At 47.8% G+C, this 24,912-nt stretch overlaps 1 long non-coding RNA gene across 1 annotated transcript; it reads left to right on the forward strand.

The window, feature by feature from the left end:
* Nucleotides 1-811: 811 nt before the first annotated feature.
* Nucleotides 812-19,341, forward strand: LOC135368090 (uncharacterized). The gene is made up of 3 exons (XR_010414672.1): nucleotides 812-903; nucleotides 17,780-17,904; nucleotides 18,424-19,341. It is a non-coding gene; the product is annotated as an uncharacterized LOC135368090 (long non-coding RNA).
* The last annotated feature ends 5,571 nt before the right edge of the window (nucleotides 19,342-24,912 follow it).

Consider the following 24,912-nt stretch of genomic DNA (forward strand, 5'->3'; position numbering starts at 1 on the left):
TGACTCTCCCAAAGGGAGTCACCCTGACTCCCTTATTTTTAGAGTGCACGTCGCCTCACGCATACTCCCTAACCCGAAACGCTGCACGCTAGCCATTCCCAAGAGGGATGTGTTTGTCCCAAATGTCTCAAACGCTAAAGAATATGCACAGCAGAAAGCGCATTGACGGAACAAAAGGAAGATCAAGATAATAGAGAAATAGAATCAAGAGAAAACACAATATTCCGCTCGGCCTCGCATCACGCACAGAGGATTATCTTAAAGGTAACTTGGAAAACGAATAGCAGTTGTTAAAAAGTATTTAATTTAAATGACAAAATACTGACCTTTGAAAGAATTTGCAAGATACCAAGTTATTCGCAAATCAATATTTAAGATGCAGAGCATAAATACTCTACTCCAGTTACTGTACTGTTACTGTACCATGACTAATCAAAATTCATGCTGAAGAACAAGAAAATCGTGCAAGAGAATATCCAGTACCCTGTCGGACCTCTGCGCATGAAGAGTGGAGACGTCCCCATAAACACGACCTCAATGGGGATGGGGCGATCGCCCCCATTCCCCTGCTTTACGATGCCCCCTTTTCCGACGGTGCTATTGTGCGCCCTCGCCGTCCTCGTCCGCTATCAACTCTGCTCCAAAAGTGGATAGCCATGTCTGGAATCGTATCGCAAAGCACTTTGGATAGACCTCCAACTACTGCCGCTCTTGAAGAGAATGGTGGCTTCAATCCCATACGGAGGAAGAAGAGGAACCTGAATCGAGTGGTTTCTTGGGCTAAGAGGGAGAGAAAGAAGAAGTAGGAACAGTTATGTGCGTTGCAGTTCAGTGAAGGTTCTCTGTGTTTAGGTTCGACCGCTTGACACATTTGGGTTTTCTAAACGAGATTGTCTCTGTCAGGTACAGTAGTTTCCTGAATCAATTGTCTTTACGAAACTGCCGATGAAACACGAAAGTTCTGCATTCGTTCATATTTGTGTTAAAGGATATTTGACAAGCCTAACATCATTTTAAATTTTTTCTTCCGTACTAAATCGTTCACCCTGGGTAATCTTACGTTGAAAATTGTTCAAATGGCGACAGTACATTGAGCGACTAAGCAACAGAAAACGCAGACTCTATAAACCGGCCTGGAAGTCGCTACGTGCAGAGGACTGCGGTACCTACCATGAATCAGCAAGGGTATACAAGGCAGCCATTAATGAAGCCCAGAAATATTTGAACTCCGTCACACTGCCAAACTTAGTGACACATAACCCTAGGCAATTCTAGAATATAGTTGATAAACGTGACCTTGCGCCCATAACTGTGACTGATAAAAATGGTAGAGTCGTCCCGTCCGCTACAAGTGCTGACGTTTTCAGTGACCTCTTTACAAGCGTATTTTCGTCTACAAACGCGATCCTTCCATCAGCCCTGCTACCGCGTAAAGTTTTGTCCATGGATCCGCTTAATTATAATCCGTTTGGTACTGTTAAGATCACTGATAGGCTGAAGCTATGTTCTAGTGCTGGTATCCACAACATCAATGCCAAATTCTTGAAAAGTGCCAAAGTGTACACATATCCTTGCTATTACGAAGCTGTTTGAACAGTCTTTGGAGAAGGGTGAGAAACCTAGTGCTTAGGAAGTACATTGGCGGAGGAAATAGCTGTAGTTGTTTTTCCCAACAGTAATGTTCAGACTGACCATTTCGAGCCCTGCGATTCCTCGCAATTTTCAGGGAGCCTATCGGACAAGTTACTCGATCCGATGCGCAGGGTGCAGCTGTTGCTTGCCTCCGTTGGAGACCCGGAACCGTAGTCCTTCTAGTGTCATACTAAGCTCAGATGGGGAAATGACATGTAGTTCAACAAACAATCTGCCCAAAGAACACGAAAGCTACCACAACGAACTCCAACCGCCATAGCTGGAGAACACAGAGTAAAGAGCGCACTGCAGACCTGTCGTAGCGAAGCATTTGAACCTTGATGGCCACTACACCTTTATCACACCAATTCTCGAAATTACACCCTGCAGAGCGGGACATTACATACGAGGGTCGTTCAAAACATTCTAGACCTCACCCAGACAGAAGAGGCACAGCTGAACTTTTTGTTGTTCTAACACACAACCACTGTAGAAAAACTAATACAGATTTCTGTTTTAATTCGTGTGAAGGTGAGGCCCACACAAAGGTGAAGGGCTGTGCGATAAATCTAAAAACTGACAAAACAGAGCCCAGTCATAAGGTATTTACAAAAGAAAAGTATGATACCCAAGGAAATCTATGAGGACATGGCACATACACTCACTGAGGACTCCCCTTCCTTTGCAACTGTGAAGAAGTTGGCTGCTGAATTCAAGAGGGGCAGGGTGAGCACAGATGATGACCCTCGGTCAGGTCGTCGAAAAACCTCAACCACTGATGATCAAGTTGATGCCATTTACCGTATCGTTTTGGATGGCAGACCTCTTACTGTGCAGCAGATAACTAAGTCCATAGGCATTAGTTCTGGTTCAGTTCACACTGTTTTAACTGAGAAATTGGGGATGAGCAAGTCGTCTGCAAGATGGGTCCCAAGAATGCTGACGCCAGAGCAGAAGCTGCAGGGTTGACATTTCGAGGACACTGTTGACTCGCTTCCAGGCTTACCCTAAGAATTTGCACCGCAGATTAGTACGTAACTCAAGATGAAACCTGGGTTCATCACATCAAACCTGAATCAAAGAGTCAAAGCAAACAGTGGAGACACATTGGTTGTCCACCACCGAAGAAGTTCAAGCGGGCAGCGTCTATTGACAAGGCCGTGGCTTCTGTTTTTTTAGGATTCTGAAGGCATATTCATGATACACTACCTGGAAAATAGAAAAACTATTATTGGACAGCACTATGCGTAAGAATTAACACACCTGAATGAAGAAATCAAGTCGAAACGCAGAGGGAAGCTGGTGGCTGGTGTACTCTTGCTCCAGACCAACGCGCCCGTTCACTCTGCTCAGGTTGCAGTAGCTGATGCAGTTAACTGCGGCGTTGAATTGCTACTCCATCCCCCTTACTCACCAGACTTAGCTCCATCAGACTTCTACCTGTTTCCTAAACTCAAATCCCATCTCCTCGTCGCCAGTCCGGAAACAATAATGAGGTCATATGTGCAGTGTAGGAGTTTTTGGAGGACCAGGACGCCACCTTTTTCCGTAATGGGATTACAATGCTTGAGCATCGTCGGGTAAAGCGCACTGACGTCAAGTGGAACTATATTGAAAAATTGTGAAAAACTGTCTTGTTTCTGCAATTCCTTCTGGGTGACGCTTAGAACTTTTTGAACGACCCTCGTGTTATACACATTTCACACAAAAACACGGCGTATTCGTTTCCTTGGGGGTGTAATGTAGGAGTAGAGCAACTGCTACACCCCAAATATACCCCAGTTACACATAAAAAAGTGTTTTGTTTTTTAGAGTGTATGTTCAGCAGGCACTAACCTGCATCACCATGCAAGAGCTGCTGCTGCAGGCTGTGCACGATGGTATTGCACTTTGTCATGTTTTAAGTTGCTTGGAGCCTGACCCTGAACTTGACAAGCAGCAGTAGAAACAACTTTCTTCATATCTCAAACTTCGCGTAGAGGTCACTTCGGTAGGAGGCATCCTACTGAGAGGGTCAAGGATAATCCCTCCTACTTCGCTAAGGAAACGAATCGTTGACATCGCTCATCTGTCACATTCGGGGATCGTCCGGACGAAGCAACGTATACGTGAACGTTATTGGTGGCCTCGTATGGACGTTGAAATTTACACGTAAGTACGAGGCTGTTATATATGTCGTGAAGCGGACAATACTGCGGGGACACACAAGGCACCTCTACAGCCACACCATTCCCTTGCGGTTCGTGGAAGCAGTTGGGGATAGAAATCGTAGGTCCATTCGACAACCTTCTTGCACGCTGCCGTTTCGCTATCACAGCTGTGGATTATTTCAGCAAGTGGCCGGAGATAGCGTTTGTTACGCCTTCAGAACAGCTACATCAGAGGCACATGAAATCCAAACTCGACGTAGCCGGGTTCCCGAACCTGGACAAACATACTCAGATGGAAATGGCTTCACTACGTGTGCGTATAAAGAAGAACCAGGAACAGTATAAAGCTTATATCGACGAACGCCAACGGGTTAGGACTCCCATGTTCCAGGCTGGAGATTATGTACGCGTCCGTTTACCATGTGACCGTCTGAAAGCATCCCAGCCGCATTGACCGCCCATCGCCATCCAAGAGAAAGTGGGACCCAGCACGTTTGTCTTGGCGGATGGGACAGTGCGGAAGCGTCCAGACTGGCTGCCTCCGCAGTTGGACAGTGCCGGCCAGCTCAGGGGTACCTACCCAAAGAAACGTCCCCTTTAGGCTTTCGGAAAGGACACGGAAACCACCGGATCGATTCCAACCATAATGCCGCTTTTCAGATGGGGAGTGCTGTGACGATGCAAGGACGAGGAGAACGAGAGACAGGCACGAAAAGAAGTAACTCGCGCAGAGCGGACTGAAACATTCGTGACATTCTGTTTCGGACATTAGTCCAGGACAGTTGTGTCTGATGTCAGTAAAGACATATCTCAAGACACACATCACTCAACGCTGCGAACTCTTCTGTTGGCTTCCTCAAGCGCAGATTCCATCAGGCACCTTCCAATATAGAGCTTCACTTGTACAGATCCCTCGTCTGACCCAAACTAGAATACGCTGTTTCTGTTTAGGATCCCACATCTGAGTGCCTAACACTAACACTTTATACACTGATGCACATACGCTTTGTGGAGCTGTCTCCTCGGCTTCTTGTTTGCACTATCTGTTTTTTATGCGTGTTTTGCAAAAGCTATTGTCATGTTACAACCGCTCATCCCCTCTTCAATGCCTCATGGCTCTGAGGGTATTATAAATAAATAAATAAATAAATATTCGATATTAACTGCGGCCGTGAACGACTGCTGGTATCACCCCCCTTCGAGGGGAACTGGCTGTGGCGTCGTACACAGACGATGTTGCCGGTTTGCGGACGGTCTCTTGCGAGCAAAATTGCAAAATTTGCAAGCAAGCCTGCAAACTTCGCCGCGAACGTGACAGACCTTCAAATCGTTGATACAAAATCCTCCCAGAAGTGCAATATAGCCGTTAATTCTCAGCATGGCCAGCGGATCACGTTTTCCTCTCTGAGATGCTTCTTCGGGAAAATTTCTCTGCTGGTGCCCATTTCGGAGCTACTGTGTACAAAACGATTTCTAGACGCAATGTGCGTCGCATAATCTCTCCCTGCATCGCTGACCATTTGCGTTTCGCCATATTTCTACTCATTTCGACAGCATATATATGACGCCGTTGTTGTCCAAACCGAAACCATGCACCCACGAGGTCCCGCGGTGTGTATGCGTCAAGTGGTCCGCAACATAGAGGTAATATAGGAAGACTCTAGAGAACGTACTTGGCGCGCTGTCAATGTGATTGTCCTATCCCCGAGCGTGAACGGCCGGGCGCAGCCATCCTTTGGTCATGGACAGTGCTACTGGACGAATTTCGAGTCCCTAACTAAAGCGGAGCTGCTTCATTTGTTGCCAACACTGTGCAGTCACGTGTGATAACAAACGGGGAAACGAGCCGATGGAGGGAACGAAGTCCAGCGTTGGAATTGCTCTGAGTACGTACGAATCTTCGGGATATATAGAGAATTGAGTAGTGATACCGGAATAACAAGGTGAACGTTGTCGTATCAAAGGTGAATCGTATCTTATCTTTGAGGTTCCCTGCGACACCGCCAACCGTTTGCTTTCCACCGACACAGATGAAGATGTTTTACTGCCTACGACGCGTTGAAGTGGCGTTTGTATGCTTCGCGAATGAAATCAATAAATCGTTAACCACCGTAACAAATGTAGCCATGTATTTCCGAAGACAACAGCAATCCAAAGTTTAATACACACAGTAAACCGTCATCTTCATGCTGCTCTGCGAACCAATATGAACCAGAAAGGGCAAAAACGAAACCATCCGCCATTCCATGGCCTGGTCTGACGAAGAAAGTGACGAACGAACGACAGCACACAAGCAAGTGATGTAGAGGGAAAATATTCACTGCTTATTTGTGTAGCAAATACATGTCAACAACAAATACGTCATGTTTAACGGAATGAAGCAGCCAACGGAAGGCAACGCTTTCCACAACCAACGGATGGCAACTCCCTTGCGTCACGCTTCTTTTTTGTTTTCTTTTTTGGTCAGCGCGTCTGACACTCCTGGTCCACAATTGGCTGAGAGGACTGGACGTTTACGACGTAAGCTCGCTTCGGAGCGATGTATCCGGCGGTCACGCCCCGCTATTTTTGCGCCGTAACTGAGCCCACGGTACGCTGCAAATGGTTAAATTCGATGTGTGTATGATAGTGAGGGATCATGAGAAGCGACTCCGGCAGAGTACTCAGAATTTGCGAACATCATTTCCTGGTCCCTTTAATGCTGGTTTATTTGATACAATTAATTATCACGAGACCACCAGATGTTTATTTCGCCACATTTGGGGTGACCTTAAAGTAGCACAGAAGTCATTTTTAACACCCAATTTTCTTCCTATAAAGCTGTTAAGTAGGCCAGTAAGATGCACCATGCGAAGTAATTTACACCACTGAGTCATAATTATCGCAGAAATTGAATTTAAAATAGGCCGCGACCGTGCGCAACGGTGGTGAAGAGCAGTACCAGCCTGTGATCTGCCTGAGACCTCGCGCTGCCGCTATAAGGAGAACGCTCGCTGATTGGCCTATATAAATGTTGTCTGCTACTCCTACTACTCGGCTGTTCGGGGTTCTGATAAAGCCTTTCTCCCTGCTCGGTAATGCTTCGACCGCTCCTTCTATCCCCAATTCTCCGGGAGAACTGGCAAAACAGGTTTACGGCGGCAAAGGGACAAGGCGCTGACCCCCACTGACCGGCGAACCAGAACGAGTTCTTTTTATGCCGTCATCGGTGACGTGGCATCATACCTCCTCCTCCTCGTTATAGCTGGAGTGGCGAGTTAAGGGTGAACGCGCGGAGCTATGTTTATGTGAGTTTTTTTTCTTTTCTGGGAAACAAATTGTAGGTGCCCATATGACTTGCACAGTGTGTTATCTTGGATTGAGGACTGAAGCTGATAGATTTCATGCATGTTGTTATCAGCCATGACTATTCAATTTCAATGATATGCCTTCTTAAGCTTTTCCTGGAACCGAATGTCCCTAGCTATCACCACTTTACACCACTTACACAGCCTTCAGGAGATCGAATATCGCCTTACAGGGCAAACGATACGCTGATTCAGTGTCAATCATGATATGTTATGAGTAGGGTCCGGGAGTCCATGCAACTTGAATATTTTAAGTGCGTTCAAACGGGTATCTCCTAACGTTTCTCCACACATTAACAATCATAACGACAAAATTTTCCATTCTTTCGTGTATTAAATAATTGCATATTTCGGCATCACATCTCCTACGTTGCTTTTCGGCTGATTCGCGTTGCGTAATCAATGAATTCAGCAATAATCAGTAGCATCCAGATTCAACTTCTAAAAAAAAGTATGCGACATGTAGTCAGCAAGTTCAAACTGTGCACGATAAAATTAAGGGATTCAAAATATTTCACTCTGTGAACGCCGTTCTCGAGGGCAACGAATCGAACAACGAAGGGCTGTCTGCACATGCCGTAGATAAGATAGGTAGCTAGCTAATTCTTCCTATTAACATTGATCGATATAAGGCAGGTTTTGCGGTACATGACTTCCGTAACTGGCAAAACAGCAAGTTCCTAGTCGTCCCATATAAAAATCAATGCAATGCATTGTATGCGTGTGCACTTTTTAAAACCTGAGTATGGCTATGGTGGCACACTGCAATGACCAAGGAAGAATGCCTGGGTGTGCACTCGTGAACGTACGAGGGCCGTTCAAGTCAAACCGGGACTTTTCATTTTTCGCAAAAGTAAAATGACCTTACAGGCGAGAAATTAGTTTTATTTTTCAACGTAATCTCCAGCTGCACTAATGCATTGTCCCAGCGTTTCACGAGGGCTTGGATGCCAGCAGTGTAGAAATCCTTACCGGCGCGTAGCAGCCTTGGTCGGACCTCGTCGTCGCAGCTGAAGTGGCGGCCCCCAAGAAACGCCTTCAGTGGCCCGAAGAGATGAAAATCGCTAGGGGCGAGGTCTGGACTGTAAGGGGGATATGGCAGCAACTCCCAGCCAAGTTTCATTAAGGTGCGTGTCGTGAGATGCGCGGTATGCGGGCGTGCATTGTCCTGTAGGAGGACGACTCCTTTGGTGATGAGGCCCGGCCACTTCTGCTTCAGCGCCTTATACACATTCCTGAGAACTTGGTGCACTATTGATGGTGGTACCACTGGGCAGAAAATCAACATGAACCCTTGCCTTGTCCCAGAAAACCGTGGAAAAACGTTAGATGTTCTCAGGAACTCTGAAAGTGGGCTCTGAGCTGCCCCGGCCGGGATCGTCCTGCACTGATGTACGGCCGTCTCGGAACCGTTTGCACCACTCAAACGCTTTGTTGCGGCTAAGTGTATCGTGGCCATACTGAGCATGATGTCTTCTGTGAATTTCAGATGACTTTACGCCTTAATTCACGAGAAACTTCATAACTATTCGCTGGTCGATGTGCGCGCTCACCTCGTTGTCGGCCATCTTGTCCAGCACGTGTCTTCTGTTTTGCACAAACTTTGCACCACCACGTGGTGAACGCGGAGGCCTGTCGCGTGTGAAAATGACGAAAAAGAAGTAGCGCGAGCCACTTGTACACTCAGGAGACAGAAAGTCCCGGTTTGACTCGAACAACCCTCGTACATTGCAACTACCAATAAGGAATGTGCACTTTCATTCCTAGGACGTTTTTTAGACAATCTGGGCATTTATACAGATCCAAGGCACACAAAAGCTTCTGGATGAACATTCCCGAATTCCAGACTGTTGTGTGCATATTATATGTTGTATTACATGACGACGACAACTTGACGAAGGACAGGTGGTCACGCGCTACCGCATGCTACGCGAGGATTGACAATAATAAACGTTCTGATCCGGACTGGATAGTCACGCCTGCTTGATCTCGTCGCTAACCGCCGACTACGCGACATGGTGGCAGCGGTAAAACGCTTCGAAGGCTGACCACGACTTCCTGTACACATCGGCATGTCACCTCCGGGGGATGGGGCCACGATGGAAGGCAGCGGCAACAGTCGAGCTGCCACGCCAGCAACGTACGTTCCAGCGTTTAACGCCTTCGCCATAGAGCTCCCCGAGAAGTTTGACTTTCGCCACCCGGAGTCGTGGAAGAAGTGGTTCACGAGGTGGGAGCGTTACCGTGTAATTTCGGGGCTCCACACGCAGGATATGCAGACACAAGTCAACACGTTCTTGTACGCCATGGGCAGCGAAGCCGAGGACATTCTAACGTCGCTTCGCCTGTCGGACGAAGAACTGAACGACTACGGCAAGCTTTCGGAAGGCTTCAAGGGTCACTTCGTACCCAGACTAAACGTGATCTACGAGCGGGCTTGTTTCAACCAGCGGCACCAACGAGGCCACGAGACCGTGGAGGAATTCGTCAGAGAGCTTCACCGATTGGCTGCAACCTGCGAATATGGCGCGCTCAAAGAGGAACTGATTCGCGACCGCCTAGTGGTTGGCCTGCATGACAAGGGCCTTAGCGAAAAACTGCAGTTGGATTCATCGTAGACGCTGGAGAAAGCGGTCAACAGAGCGAGGAACTCGGAGACCGTGAAGGGCCAACAGCCACTGCTGCACTCCGATGTCAACTCCGAAGGAAGACCTCGTACGAAAATTGACGTGGACGCGGTCATTGCTGCCAAATCTCCGTATGTAGCAAAGGAACGTTCCGGAGCCGCGCAACGGCAACGACACGGCGCGAGTGATCGTGACCGGCAGCAACCAAACAAAACCTGCAAGTGGTGCGGGTACAGCCTGGATCACACGAGGGCAGACTGTCCAGTTCGAGAGAAGGTCTGCAGCACGTGCCGCAAGACAGGACACTTTGCGTCTGTTTCCCAGTCGAGCGCCCAGCGGCAGGTGCAGGGGACCAACCAGAGGACTCAGCCCGGAAGACAGCCCGGTCGTCGGGGCAAGGGTCAAACCACGGCCAAGTTGGAAGAAGCCTTCCTCGGCGAAGTCCTGTCGGCAGGGACCGCTACGGAGCCGTGGATCATAACAGCTGAGGTGGACAACCTGGCAGTCTCGTTCAAGGTGGACACTGGAGCTGACGTCAGCGCGGTACCCCAGTCTGCACTTGCCGAGAACACGAAGAAACGCATACGTCCGGCAACGAAAGTTCTGTACGGACCGGGAAGGTCCAGGCTTCACCCCGTCGGTCAGGCGGAAGTGCAGATGTCCTGGAACGGGAAGACGACCCGTCAAGAAATCTTTGTCATGGACACGCTGGAGCACGCGCTCCTAGGTCGACCGGCGATCCGGGCCCTTGACGTGCTGCCACACCTCTGTTCAGTGGAATCCACTTCGCTCGTCGACCCGATAATGTCAAAGTATCCAGCCCTCTTCGGCGCACTAGGACACATGAAGGCTGTGTACTCCATCAAACTTGTTCTTGGGGCGGTACCGCATGCTGTTTCGTACCCTCGTCGTGTGCCAATCCCACTGCTTCCAAGCGTGAAGGAGGAGTTGGAACGTATGGAAGAGCTCCAGGTCATAGAGAAAGTCGACCGCGCAACGAGCTGGTGCGCGCTCATGGTCGTCGCCAAGAAAAAGAACGGGAAGCTGCGCATTTGCGTCGACTTCGCCGACCTCAACAAACAAGTCGTTAGAGAGCGACTGATTATGCCCACTGTCGAAGAAAATCTCTCACGGATTCACGGCGCAAGAGTATTTAGCAAACTCGACGCCAATGCGGGATATTGGCAAGCTCCCTTAGCACCGGAAAGTAGAGAGCTGACGACCTTCATTACTCCGATAGGACGCTACCAGTTCCTGAGACTGCCCTTTGGAATCGCAACTGCCCCCGAGTTCTTCCAGAGGGAAATGCTGCGCATCCTGGACGGCTTGGAGGGAACTGTATGCCACATGGACGATATCCTCGTGTACGGCAAGCATGAGCAGGAACACGATGCTCGTCTGGACGCAGTACTTCGCTGTCTACAGGACAGTGGCATCACATTGAACAAGGACAAATGCGAAGTCCGTGTAAACCAGATCCAGTTCTTGGGACATGTACTGGACGGGCGTGGCATATCCGTCGACCCGGAGAAGACTGAAGCCATCAGGGCCATGAAACCGCCAGGATCAGTCGCGGAGCTCCGATCTTTTATCGGCATGGTCAACCACTTGATGAAATTTCTCCCCCGTCTGGCTGAAAAGCTAAAGCCGCTAAGGGACCTGTTGACGTCGGACGCAGGCTGGTTTTGGGGCCCGGGTCAGCAACAGGCCTTTGAACAGATTAAGGACGAGCTCACAAAGGCTCCATGTCTCGCCTACTACACAGGGCAACACCCGCTCACAGTCTGTGTAGATGCATCGTCCTACGGCCTTGGTGCAGTTCTCCTACAAGAGGACAGCGAGCATCGCAGACATCCGGTCGCGTACGCATGCCGGGCACTTTCACCAACCGAGCAGCGCTATGCGCAAGTCGAAAAGGAGGCCCTAGCTATTACATGGGCATGCGAGCGCTTCAGGATGTATATTTTGGGCCTGCAGTTCCACGTAGAGACGGATCATAAACCACTGGTCCCTATTTTCTCCACGAAACGGATAGACGAGCTGACCCCAAGATTGCAACGGATGCGCCTACGAATCCTGGAGTATGACTTCACGATTGCACAAGTCCCGGGCAAACTGTTATACACGGCGGATGTTCTTTCGCGCGCTCCGGTTACTAGCAGCGATGAAACATCATTGGACACCTTACTGCGGGAGTACGAGCTCCTCACCGTTGAGCTACTCCCAGCATCCGGGTCACTGCAAGCACGTCTCCGGAGAGCTCTACAGAGTGATGACGCCACATCAGAGGTCATGACGTACTGCGGTAACACATGGCCACCAGCAGACGAGATGAGCCATGAGGTGCGCCGGTACGCCAGCTTTTCCAGTGAGCTCTCTGTCGTCCAAGGACTCCTGTTCAAGGGGAAGAGACTGGTAATCCCATCAGTGATGCGACAAGAAATTTTGGACCGGCTCCACGCTGGCCATCAAGGTGTTGTCCGATGCAGAGCAAGAGCGAGGGACGCCGTCTGGTGGCCCGGTATCGGTGAACACATCGCCGATTTTGTGACCAGATGCCCAACATGCCAAGCACACAGGAGATCCCGGGCGGAACCCCTGCTTCAGACCGAACTTCCGCCGCGACCTTGGCATACCGTGGGCATGGACATCTTCTACAAAGACAAACAAAACTATTTGGCCATCGTAGATTACTACTTAAAGTTCTTCGAGCTGAGGTGTCTTCCAAAGACTACGACGGCTGACGTCATAACGGCATTGGGTCCGGTGTTTGCCTGTCACGGCATTCCAGCGGTGATAAGGACTGACAACGGGCCGCAGTTTGCCTCGAAGGAGTTCGCCCGATATCTGCAACGGATCGGTGTGGTCCACGTGACGTCCAGCCCGTACTACCCTCAAAGTAACGGCCTGGCAGAGCGGGCGGTTCAAACGGCAAAGTCTCTTGTAGCCAAGTCGTCGGACATCGACGACGCTCTTCTGGCGCAGCGGACGACCCCAGGGAAGACCGGATACTCACCGGCGGAATTGCTAATGGGACGACGTCTGCAATCCACGGTACCAGTTCCACAGAGCTCCCTGCAGCCACAGTGGCCGTACTTGGAACAGTATCGAAGGAGCTACGCCCAGGACCAAGCGGTCCATGCAAGGCACTACAACCGGAGGCACAGGGCCTCATCTCGCCGGCCTTTCAGAAACCGAACGGCCGTGAGAATACTCGCAGGAGCGGCTGCACATGGGGCCATCGTCGGTCAGGCCTCTACACCCAGGTCCTACGTCGTGGCAACTTCAACGGGAATAACCAGGCGCACTAGCCGGCACCTGCAAGAGCAACAGTCCGCTTTGCCGCAGTGTGGACCACAAGGCGTCGTATCAAGTCCAGGACGCGTGACCACACGTTCAGGGAGAGTTGTTAGACCGCCCGAGCGTTTCGGATACCAGTGACAGGACACTGAGACTATTCGTTGGTTTGGACATTTGGGAATGGTTGTGCGTCTTTCGGAAAGGGGGAGGTGTTGTGTGCATATTATATGTTGTATTACATGACGACGACAATGTGACGAAGGACAGGTGGTCACGCGCTACCGCATGCTACGCGAGGATTGACAATAATAAACGTTCTGATCCGGACTGGATAGTCACGCCTGCTTGATCTCGTCGCTAACCGCCGACTCCGCGACACAGACTTTTACGTGTACTGAGTATGTCACTCAAAACACAGTATTTGAAATACTTTTTTGGGTATTTTGGTACTCTACTCAATAGTTTTTGCGAGAAGTATTTTTAAGGTATCTAACAAACATTTTTCAGTATTTGCTACTCAGCACTCAAAATACTTTCCTTCCTCGTCAAGCCGATTCCAGTACACTTCCTCGCAGTGTCCAGATTTTCAGCTGGAACTTAACCCCCGTTTTAATTTATTTTTTGGGAATTCGCTGATCTGTCATTTATCCTCCCGTACAATAGGCTGGTCGCACGCTTGAACTTGCTTGTCAATAGCCCGATCTCTTTCTCAGAAAACGGTTCCCATTCATATTGCGAGGTGAATATTCAGGGGATCAGGTACAATGGAACACCGACGTCTCCTTCCTTGGTCACCAAAGCAATAAACACGCGCCAGAAGTTAAAAGACCCGAGCTGCCATACAGGAGAGATTGCGAATTTTGGGTCAGAGCATATCAGCAAAGTTTGCATACAAACATCACTTGACACTAAGACCTTGCAAATAAAAGATATCCTTAAGCATGGTGCATGAAGTTTATTCGTTTAATTAGTACAGCTTGCGCCAAAAGTCTACGGGACACGCGAGCGGCGTTTTTCGCAGCGCCGCGCCACCCCAGCGGCGGCCGCAAGTTGGCGGGAGCGGACAGGCCCATTCATTTTGAGGGGGCGCAGGGCATAACACAGGCAGCGACCCACCGTGGTGTTTGCGGCAATTACCCCACAAGGGAATGCACGTGGAGCGTTTCACCAGACAAATTCCTATCGCAGTTCGCAGCTGGAAGATAACAGGAATGACACAGCCCAAGCAGCACAATGTACTGAAAGTCAAGTGCAATAGGGGTGGCCGGTATGTGTCTTATCAATGTTCTTTAGTTTCAGAATTCTGTTCAAGGCCTTCCACTTACCCGTCCACCCCTATTGCACTCGACTTTCTGTACATTGTGCTGCTTGGGGAGCGACAACAGTTCGCTTCTGCAGATTCTTTTCTCTTTTTTGTTCTCGTCTTCCTTTTGTGTGGGGATGACGGGCGCTGGCAAATAAAAGCGTACGATATTGACGTAGCAACTAGAGAAGGAAGAAAGAGCCAAATGACACTTCATTAATATTTTATTTAGTACCGCGTGAAGCCCCTGTTCGCGGAGATCACAGCGGACATGAGGTCTGGCAGCGATTGATTGAGCCGGCCCACGAGGTGTACTACGTCTTCCTTGAGGGACGTCCATTCCATGTTTATCGTCTCCCATAAGGCGTCCTTGGACCGAATTGGCACCTGCTTTTCGCTCATTCGGAGTTTCATCATGCCCCATATATTTCGATCACGTTCAGATCCGGGCTGAACGCGGGTCACTCCAGCTGCATGATACCAAAATCGTCTAGTCTGCGCTGGACTGTGGACGACATGTGAACCGGACTTCTGTCTTGCTGCAGAACAAAGCAACTATCTGGGAAAGGACCGTCAAGGACGTATAGGAGCAGATGATCATCGATGACTCTAACGTATGCTGCTCCGATGATAAGTGCTGCTCGAAAAATCACATCTTTATCTTTAAGATATCATTTTACTAGAGTATTCAACAACATCCGACCACGCCTTCTTCGACTGCATGATGCTTGTGGTCTTCCTCACCCCATCATCACTGCAACTGTATAAAAAGACAAAGCCATCTTTACTTCAGCACTAGTTGAAGATGACTGGCGACAGGATTAGTCTGGAGAGGAGGCGACAGATCGTGTCCATGTCGCTTGCAGGGCATTTTTCAGCGAACGACTGCTCGAGAGGTGGGATGCTGCGTGTCTTCTGCGAACCGTATCATTCAGCGCTTCCGTGATAAAGGGCAACGTACTTGACGATGCATCAAGGTCTGGACGGCCGCGGGCAACGAGGTCGGACGAGGACAGGGCAATAACTGCTCCAGACGTGGTCGACCCGTTTCTGACGGTTGTCGATCTAAAGAAGGAGCTGAGCGTGCAAGCGTCGAGTACAACCATCCGACGAAGATTAGCGTGCCTGGGGGTCTCCGTTCCGGAGTCGCGGTCCAGAAGCCCGCGCTTAAGCCGGAACACTGAGAGGCAAGACTGAACTTTGCCTTACCCTACGCGGAGTGTGACCCCGCGCAGTGGAGCCAAGTGTTGTTTACTGATGAGGCAACGTTTAGTACGAAGTGGTGCCAGTGGAGGCGGGTTTGGCGTCCTCCTAACTGCAGGTAATACCTTGAGAGTCCGCGCCTGCTTCGAACGGCCCTATTCATTTTTTTTTCTTTACAGGTATCTAACCCAGTACGTTCACGGCGTGGACTCCAGTGGACGGCACTCCGTGAGCCTTTCGCACCAGGGCTTGGGGCCTCTTGTCCGCCTAGACGGCCGCTTCGACGGAGCAGCATACGTTAGAGTCATCGAAGATGATCTGCTCCCATACGTCCTTGACGGTCCTTACCCTGACGGTTGCTTTATTCTGCAGCAAGACAGAAGCCCGGTTCACATGTCGTCCACTGTCCAGCACAGACTAGACGATCTTGGTAAATTGCAGTTGAGTGGCCCGCGTGCAGCCCGGGTCTGAACGTGATTGAAAATATATGGGGCATGATGAAATTCCGAATGATCAAAAAGCTGGAGCCTTGGACCGAATTGGCTCCAGCTTTTTGATCCATTCCATGTTTGATGTCATGTTTGATCCATTCCACGTCCCTTCTATGTTTATATCCTCCCATAATTATGGGAGGCTATAAACATGGAATTGACTTCCCTCAAGGAAGACGTAGTACACCTCGTGGGCCGGCTCAATCAATCGCTGCCAGACCTCGTGTCCGCTTTGATCTCCGCGAACAGGGGCTTCACGCGGTACTAAATAAAATATTAATGAAGTGTCATTGGGCTCTTTCTTCCTTCTCTTGTTTCTACGTCAATATCGTACGTTTTTATTTGCCAGCGCCCGTCATCCCCAGACAAAATATAAGGAAGAGAACGAAAAAGAGAGAGAAACTGCAGAAGCCAACTGTTGTCGCTCTGTGTCATTCCTGTTATCTTCCAGCTGCGAACCGCGATATGAAATTGCCTGGTGAAATGCTCCACGGGCATGCCCTTGTGGGGTAATTGCTGCACGCGCCACACTGGGTCGCTGCCTCTGTTATGCCCTGCGCCCCCTTATAATGAATGCACCTGTCCGCTCCCGACAACTTCCGCCGCCGCTAGTATGGCGCGGCGCGGAGAAAAACGCCGCTCACGTGTTCCGTGGACTTTTGGCGCAACCTGTACGGCCACGTTCAGAATACGCGTTTCACTGCTACTACTGCTACTGCTAAAGTCCACTGCTACTACTAAAGTACTTCAAAGAGCATCTTAAATACTTCTTAGAATATTTGGTACTCTACTCAACTTACTTCCAGTTTTGAGTATTTCGTACTCTATTTTAAATACTTTGCACATGGATATTTATTTCTTATTTTTAATACTTTTGCGCAGAATTTTGTACAAGTCTGCCGGCCTCATAATATTTCTGCACATTTAGTCGTTTCGCGCAGCATATTAACCCGTAGCAACAACTCCCTTGCCCTAGTGATGAGTGTACTTATTTTGTTAGCGTAGTTCTTGTTCTGCACAATAGGTGTCACGTGGATGCTATCTATATTGATATGAACTTGGCTTTCGACAAGGTTGCCCATCCATTGTTATTGCACAAGTTGTCGTGTCATGGCGTTGTGACGATCATGGCTTCTCGGTGAACCTGTTTTTCACTCTGTTGGTGTCGCATTCGAAAAAGTTTCACAGATTAAATTTCTTTAAATTTGTTTTAACCGAAGGGCAACCTGAAATTATATCGATTGCTTGCTTTATGAGTTATCACGAAAAACGGGTATATTGCAAAGATTTAGCAACTACCTGCTCAGTTTTGTGAAACACCGCCTTTACTATGCACTTGTTTATTCGAGATCGGGTTACTGTGTGTTGGTATGGCAAGGTACAAAAAAATGCAGAAGCCTTTCCTACTACAAAAATGTAAGCATAGATATGTAAGTGGGTTATAAAATACAACCGTACTGATGCTTATTTAAGCGGCTGGGTATTCTTCAGACAAGAAAAATCTATACATACCGCTTAGTGCAGAAAATATACTAAGAGGAGACAACCGACGTCATGGCTTCAAACACACCGTTACAGTTTGTTACGTTCTGAACTGGCATACATCATTACGAATCACAAAAATGTTTCACTGTCATGTGCTCCCAATTTGTACCTAAGCATAGCTTCCCTGCACTGCAGGATTGTTAAAGTAGAGCTGTGGCAACAAACTAGTTTCCTTCTTCAGGTGCTGCTGTTTGGAGCAGAAAAAAAAAAAAAGATAGAAGTTGCTGAATATCTCGCACGGGGACTTGAACCACGATTTCCTGGATATCACGATTTCAGAGGACGCACGTCAAGACTCCCGAAAAAGTGGGTGTTGCTTTGCTTCTGTAGCCCTTCTTTCCCCCCCCCCCCCCCCTTCCGCATATTCGGAGAATACGGTGCTGTTCCATCGTGGTACTCCGATTGGATCGTGCGATCTGCAAGAAACTGTAGCAAAGCAATGGTACAATGTTCATGGGAAAGTGTAGAACACTATGTTTGCCTTCAAACACACGCAAAAAAAATCACATAATTCAAAGCCCCTCAGAAAAGTTTGCGATTTCTTTCGAAATGCGAAACCGCAGCGTTTTTCGTGACGAGACTCAAACTCTCAAAACATTTTCGATGTTTTCCCGCCACAGATGCAATCATAGAATATTTGTCATCATTTTACCAGTGATCACTAACTCCCGGTGATGAGCTGACAAGTTTGGCACAAATAATGGGCGAATGCCGCCCTATGACGTAAAAGAGTTGTTTTAACGGAACCTCTATAGAGACAGAAAATTGTCGCAGTTAGTAATTACACACAGCCATCTAAATTCAGACTGATTCTTCACCTTTCAGGAAATTTCGCAGCACTCACCATTTGTCGCTTACGGTATCATGAGTGGCACAGATGACGAGGGACCAGGTGAGTTGAGGGAAGTTCGCTGCATACCATGCGGTGACACTGGCGATGCCGGTACTTCCAGCACAGCGGAGCCACCTAGAGGGAAACGCAACCTGGGCGATGTTCTTCTCGACGTGCGCGAAATGGAGAGCCTGACGCCAGAACGTATTGTCAATGACTTCACTCCATCCGTACACATGGGCGATGGAAGAGACGACACTCAGAAGCGCAGTCCGGCAAAGGGTTCTGAGGGTCCAACAGCTCGGGGTATCTCCGGATTATCCAGGGTGTCGTTCGCAGATATTGGCCTAGACGCTATATCTCTAAAGAGTCTCCTAGACGGTGGAAGTATCGACGAGAGGGAGCTCATCATGAATCTATTGAACGAAGAGAAGCTCGACCGTAAGACGATTTTAACGGACACTGACATCCAGCCATCGAGTTCTCTGAAGCTGACATTTTCCCAGGAGGTACAAACATCGTTGGACTGTAAATATCCAACGGTACTTTCTCAACATGCGATGGATTTCATACGCCACGTGAGAAATAGCCCGTTACCTAAAGAGATCCAGACATACATGATACTGCTCAAAGTGAAACCATCACTGTGGAAGTATGAAGGTACACGTGACACCGAAAATGACGACGAAGACAGCAGGGATTCCGTGTATTCTCCAGATGTTTAGACTGCGTAGAAACAGCGAGATAAATATAGCATGGGAAGCCATCACTTTACAATGGCATGGGATGTTTCTAGTAAAATAGCTACGAAGAACGAACGAAGAACGAAGTTTAGGAACTGTTAATGTGGTAAGACTGTAGAATGAAGAGAAACTTTCGTTCATTAAAATTGAGTCAACCGTGATTAAATACTTCGCATAGTACATCTGATTATGCAAAATCATAGCTCTATATATGCCATCTTACGATTTTTTTTTTCTTATGCTTGAGGCGAACTGCCAATAGCGAATCGATGCTTGCTATAATGGCCCTCAAATTGGTGTACATGTGTGTGTGGTCCCTTAAAGGAGCAACGAGATGGCATTTGACTTGGGTCGAAATCCTGTCTCGTCTGTCGAGCTGCCTACCAGTAGTTATAAAAGGTACTTTCCCTCTGCGGTGCACTATAGCTGTAAAATTGAATTCAAGAAAAAACAGAAAAGTTCGAGAATGCAGTCGCGGACAGCCGACACCGATACTCTCTGACGTAGTAAAGGCCCCGAGCCTTGTTTCTTTGTTTCTTCTTCGCAGTTCACGGGTTGCTTATACATGCTTGAGCTGTGCCGGCCACTGGATAGTACCGTACCCCAGGACGCTCTCTCATTCTGCAATGCAGTTCTTTCACGAGGGAAATGATTTGTCAAAGGTGTGCGGAACAAGACCCTCGCGCTTGCTCTCTATGTCACCTACGCTCATCGTTCTTGACAGGAACTTATTTTATTCGTTCAGGAATACTTTGAATCGAAAACCTACAACAAAAAAAGAAGGGCGGACAACTCAGTGCTCCTTAGGTGCAGTTATTAAATGTCGTGTCCTCGTTCTACATGCCCGTTCATCTAGCCATATATGAGTAGCAACTGCAATGACACAGTGCTGGTCTTGAAATTTCCGCGAAGCACTTACTCATGCCGTTTTCGCAACATTCGATTTCCCTTTCATAAACGTTTATGGTGCCAGAACGACACGTAGTTTCGGTCCGCATGGCTAGTGCGCTATTTCGCTACCATTCTGTTGCTTACTTCCAAACTGCTTGGAATGCCTCATTGTTCTGCGTCCGGCTGTACAATGAGGGAGGAGTCAATAAGTTATCGGTGGTTAAGATCGACAGATTTCGAAACAATTAGAAAAAAGAACAAAATAAAAAATTGCGCAAGCATAGGCGGTGAAGTGAGAGAACTGCGTCCCGGGGGCTCGAATGTGCAGCACGCACTTCTCGACAGGTGATTGATTACCAGTTACGTGCAAAAGCTACAATGCTTCACGGTGACTTCGCAGCAATCATTGTTTTGAGGCCGTGAAAATAGCAGGTGCTTTTGTGGCAGCTACTGCAACTAGAAACTAATACCTTGTCCAATTCAAAGTGAATTATCCGGTTTATATACGTCTCATAGCGTGCTGTGTGCCCAGGGAGTCACATCTCCCATCACCAGCAACAATAAGGGGCTTATGCTGCAACTGATCCAGGATTTCCTTTTGTCTAGCCTGGTCGACCTACAAATAGTGTAAAAAACAGAATCTTAGAAACTAGTCAAGATGCCCAGATGGTTTTGCTTGTTTCCTTTTATTCCTTGCAGTAGTGACATCTTTGTATGGTGTTCAGTAGGAGCATGATTGACAGCAAGAAGAAGGACCTCAGCGCTTCAAATGCCGGAATGCCTTCGCAATGTTCACTCCAAAAAATAGAATAGACGGGCAAATGAGTATGTTGCCCAAGGGCCTGATTCCATCCCAAGGCTAAATGGACCACGTACGCTACCGATGACATCCGCTACAATCTGTTGTGGCCTTTATCCATGTCCCTATCAGTGTGATTTCTGTGGAGAGGTCCTAGTCATCACAGCAAGAGAAAGATGACAGCACTTCCCGCAGGCTAGATTCTGCTACGAGGAACTGCCGTTCATCATCACTGGGTCTGTAAGAGGGATGCGTAATATTCACGCATGTTCACGCTATATCAGACTTGGAGTGCTGTGGCCGTGAGGAGCTTGCAGGTTCATCACTAGAAAGCAAAGTTTGTGACATTAATTGGCAAGCAAAGTCCGTACAAGGCCACAAGCTCTATTGAAACATAACTCTCTACCTCGGACAGGCGAACTGTTGTGTCCTGCTGGTCCAGTACACTGCGAAGATAACGAAATACACAGTGACCACCTATTAGCCGTTCCTGTTTTCTACGCAACATTTATAGATCAGAGCATTGCTCTTGAGCTGGATACCTTCCTCATTTCATGTATTGTATGGGAGCATGAAGAAGTATATGTTAGCCTAAGGACACAGTCACGAAAGGGTCAACGTACAGAATGCGAATGGAGCACCAGAACATAGGCACATCATAAGCAAACACTGAGTTTTCTGTTTACTCTCTGAATGAACACCAGCACTGGAAAAACAAAACATCTTTCTAAGTACATAGCAAATGACTAAAGGGAACTGTGTTGAGCACAACACGACACAGAGCACTGTTTCATATGACTATAATATGACGTACCACTGATATTCAATGGTGGTATCCCATCCTGTGGTGCTCTTGAGGATCTGGAGCACATTCTTCTTCATTGCCTCCACTACCAACCTTCCCGAACCGCACTCTCCGAGTCTCTTAGTCAGCTCGACTCTTGCCCCTTCTCCCTATCGAAATTGCTTGGTCCCTGGCCCAATCCAGCCCAGCAACGATCTGCGCTCAAAGCTCTTTTGACATTTCTGGACACCATCGGACTTCGATCGTTATTGTGAAGGGGCTCATTATTTTATTCCTCACATCCCCACTAGCAATGGGGTAGAGTATCGCCTCTGGCGATGAACCTCCCCACTCTCCATCTCAAAATAAAGTTGTTGTTTGTTGTTCTTCTCCTTCGTCTTCTCCAGGAGTGGCAGTTATTAGCAAGGAAGATTCTCCCGGCTCTTCCGCTGCTGCTTCTGGTTCCCGTACTGGGGTAGAGGCTCTTGGAGTGTAAATGTCTAGGGAACCTTCCAATACCACGTCATCACTTGCACCCTCAGTGGCACTTTGTGACGACCTCAGGTGACATAATGAGTCCAGTGGGAGGTGCCCCTCTGTTTGCATGATCCTGCTTAGCACCGAGAAGCGTGTTCGTGTACTTGGAAATTTAATTCTCTTTAGTTACATAACCAGCTTGAAAAACCTACGGAATAGTACCATATGTAGATGTCGCCAAGACTTTCTGTGTACCCTTGTGCTTAACGGCCTGTCTCATCTTTACTTCCCTGCCCACTGCCTCTAGGGTATAAAGAAAACCACACTGGCCTACTCTTCGGTATGGTGCCAAAGGCCCCAGGGGTAACCCATCCAAAATTATTGCTGTAACAAACCAGTAACACACTATATACCGTTTGATATAGCACATGGTTTCATTTTCTCATATCATACAACATTCTTGCACAAACAGTTACGAATATTTTGTGGACATACGCCTTCTGGATAGGGTGGTGGTAGGGAGTGCTGTTGGATGGGACCTGGATCAGCTGCACCTGGTCCTTCTACACCACACCACATAAACAGTTCACAAACAGAGATAAGAGGAAACCGGGAGGTGGCGTCCGTTTTTCCTTTTATTGATCTGTTAAATCTGTTAAAAAAATTCTGTGTCAACAAATTGCAAACACCATATTTTAATAGTATACCGACCACTTGCGCTTGACTCTGTCTAGGTGCTTGCGCGTGCCTGGGATACAGATCAAAACCAATCATATATACCACTTTGCACAAAAGAAGACCAAAATGACGAACCAGCTCAATCGCGCCACAGGTTCACTAATGGAGGCGGGAAAGTTTCAATATGACACATCCGATAGCGAGAAAAGTCAGTCATGTTACTGCTTTCATGTGAATGACATCACATTATTTTACTCATTTATTGTATTTTATTTATATATTTGTGAACGATAGGTTAGGGGATACATTATTATATCGTACGCATGTATATACACTTCGTCGTTTGCGCCTGAGTAGGGCTCATGCGCATGAGCGACAGATCAGATTGAACATAAAGTTGCTTGATCTGGATACCTGCTGGTGATAGCAGCGTCCCACTTTCGCTTCGTCTGGCTGTCCCTAGGCTTGTGAAATGTCGCCTCCGGGTTTTCTAATGAAGTTTTGCTGCAGCCGTGAACGCCGCATGAGCTGCGGGAAGACTGCGCGGGCGGCAGTTTCCGTGAATGGCAACAACAGTTTTTCGTTTCCTTTTTATTATTACCGATAAAGGAGGGTGTTTTGCGTTGGTATAGAATAAACCCTCAAGTCTTGCTGTTTCTGTATGCATTCGGTTTGAAAGTAAGATGAATTCGATTCAAAAGTCGAAAGCATAATTCCGCGTTCGACTAGAGGAACAGTTATGCGCTTTGATATTCGAAATATTCGAATGTTCACACAGCCCAGATATATTTGACAATGTACGATTTGACCTTCAAGACTCGCTGTACATTTCAGTCTTATCCAGAGTAGACAAGAAGTGGTGCATTCTATAACGGTAGTGCCAGTGGGCGGGTCGCTCACACACTGATTTTTTCCGGCACTGACGTAGGCCCAACATCAGTTGCCAGGAATGCGAACCATTTTTCTTAAACTTTGCAAAGTGCTAAACTCCTCCCAGTGCGACACCATCTCTCGAACTAGTTCACCGTTGACACAAGTATTCCGGTCTTCCTTGTAAAGAATCTTTTTCATTTTTCATTTTCATTTATTTTCCTTTTGCGCTACACCACAATTGGAGGAGGTACGCCAAAAAGCACCAAACGCTGCTTGACTAGGGCAGTACCCCCTTGAATTTGGCGTCCGCAGCAGAAAGTTAACGAATTGCATTAAATTTCAGTGCTGTATAATGGTAAAAAAGAAGACCTGATGCTAACAGAGATATATACAATGGTTACAACAAGTTGTACGGTGGTATGCAACGCAGCATATGACGGAAACACAGAACGAAAACCTCCCTGTAGAACTTAGAACATATTTATTTATTTATTTTCAAATACTGTTGGTCTTTACAGATCGTTACAGGGGGGGGGACATCTTGTCCCATGCAGGGTGTACAACCATGTGCCATTAAAAGAAGATGAATAGATAAAAGAGCAGTAAATACAATACAACAAAATGAAGTGGGAGAAGAGATATCAGAACAACAGCAGAGCTCTAAGTACAATACGGCAAGGAAATATAACAAAAGGAACCTATAGATGTGTTATGGAGGACATCCCATTTGGTTAAAGAATATGCTTAGATTTTCTGCACGTACGGCATTTTCAGGCAACGCATTCCATACTGATATCATGTGCGGGAAAAAAGAGTATTTTAAGATATCCGTCCTTACATCAAAGGGTTTCACGGCATTGCAGTGATTTGAGCGTAGAGGGCGAGATAAGAAGGGTTGTATGTAAATCCTAGTGTTATCAGAACCCAGCTGGTTGCGGTAGAGCAAAAAGAAAGAATTAGCTCGAGCCATCCTTCGACTTTCATCTAAGCTTTCTAAACCCAACATGTTTACCATGCCAGTCACAGAATCTAATCTCGTGTAGTTCGAAGTGATAAAGCGTGCAGCCATTCTCTGAACTCTCTCAATCATCGCGAAGGCTCGCGGGAGAGGCAGAGTAAATGTTGATATTCGCAAGCAAGAAACAGTTGAGAAGTCTCGCCATTCTGTAACTCAAAGACTGTTCCATAATTCGTCCTATAAAACGGAACTTGCCATAAATTGCTCTGCCTGGTAGGT

The sequence above is a fragment of the Ornithodoros turicata genome, chromosome 1 (genome assembly GCF_037126465.1).
Source record: "Ornithodoros turicata isolate Travis chromosome 1, ASM3712646v1, whole genome shotgun sequence".
Lineage (NCBI taxonomy): Eukaryota > Metazoa > Arthropoda > Arachnida > Ixodida > Argasidae > Ornithodoros > Ornithodoros turicata.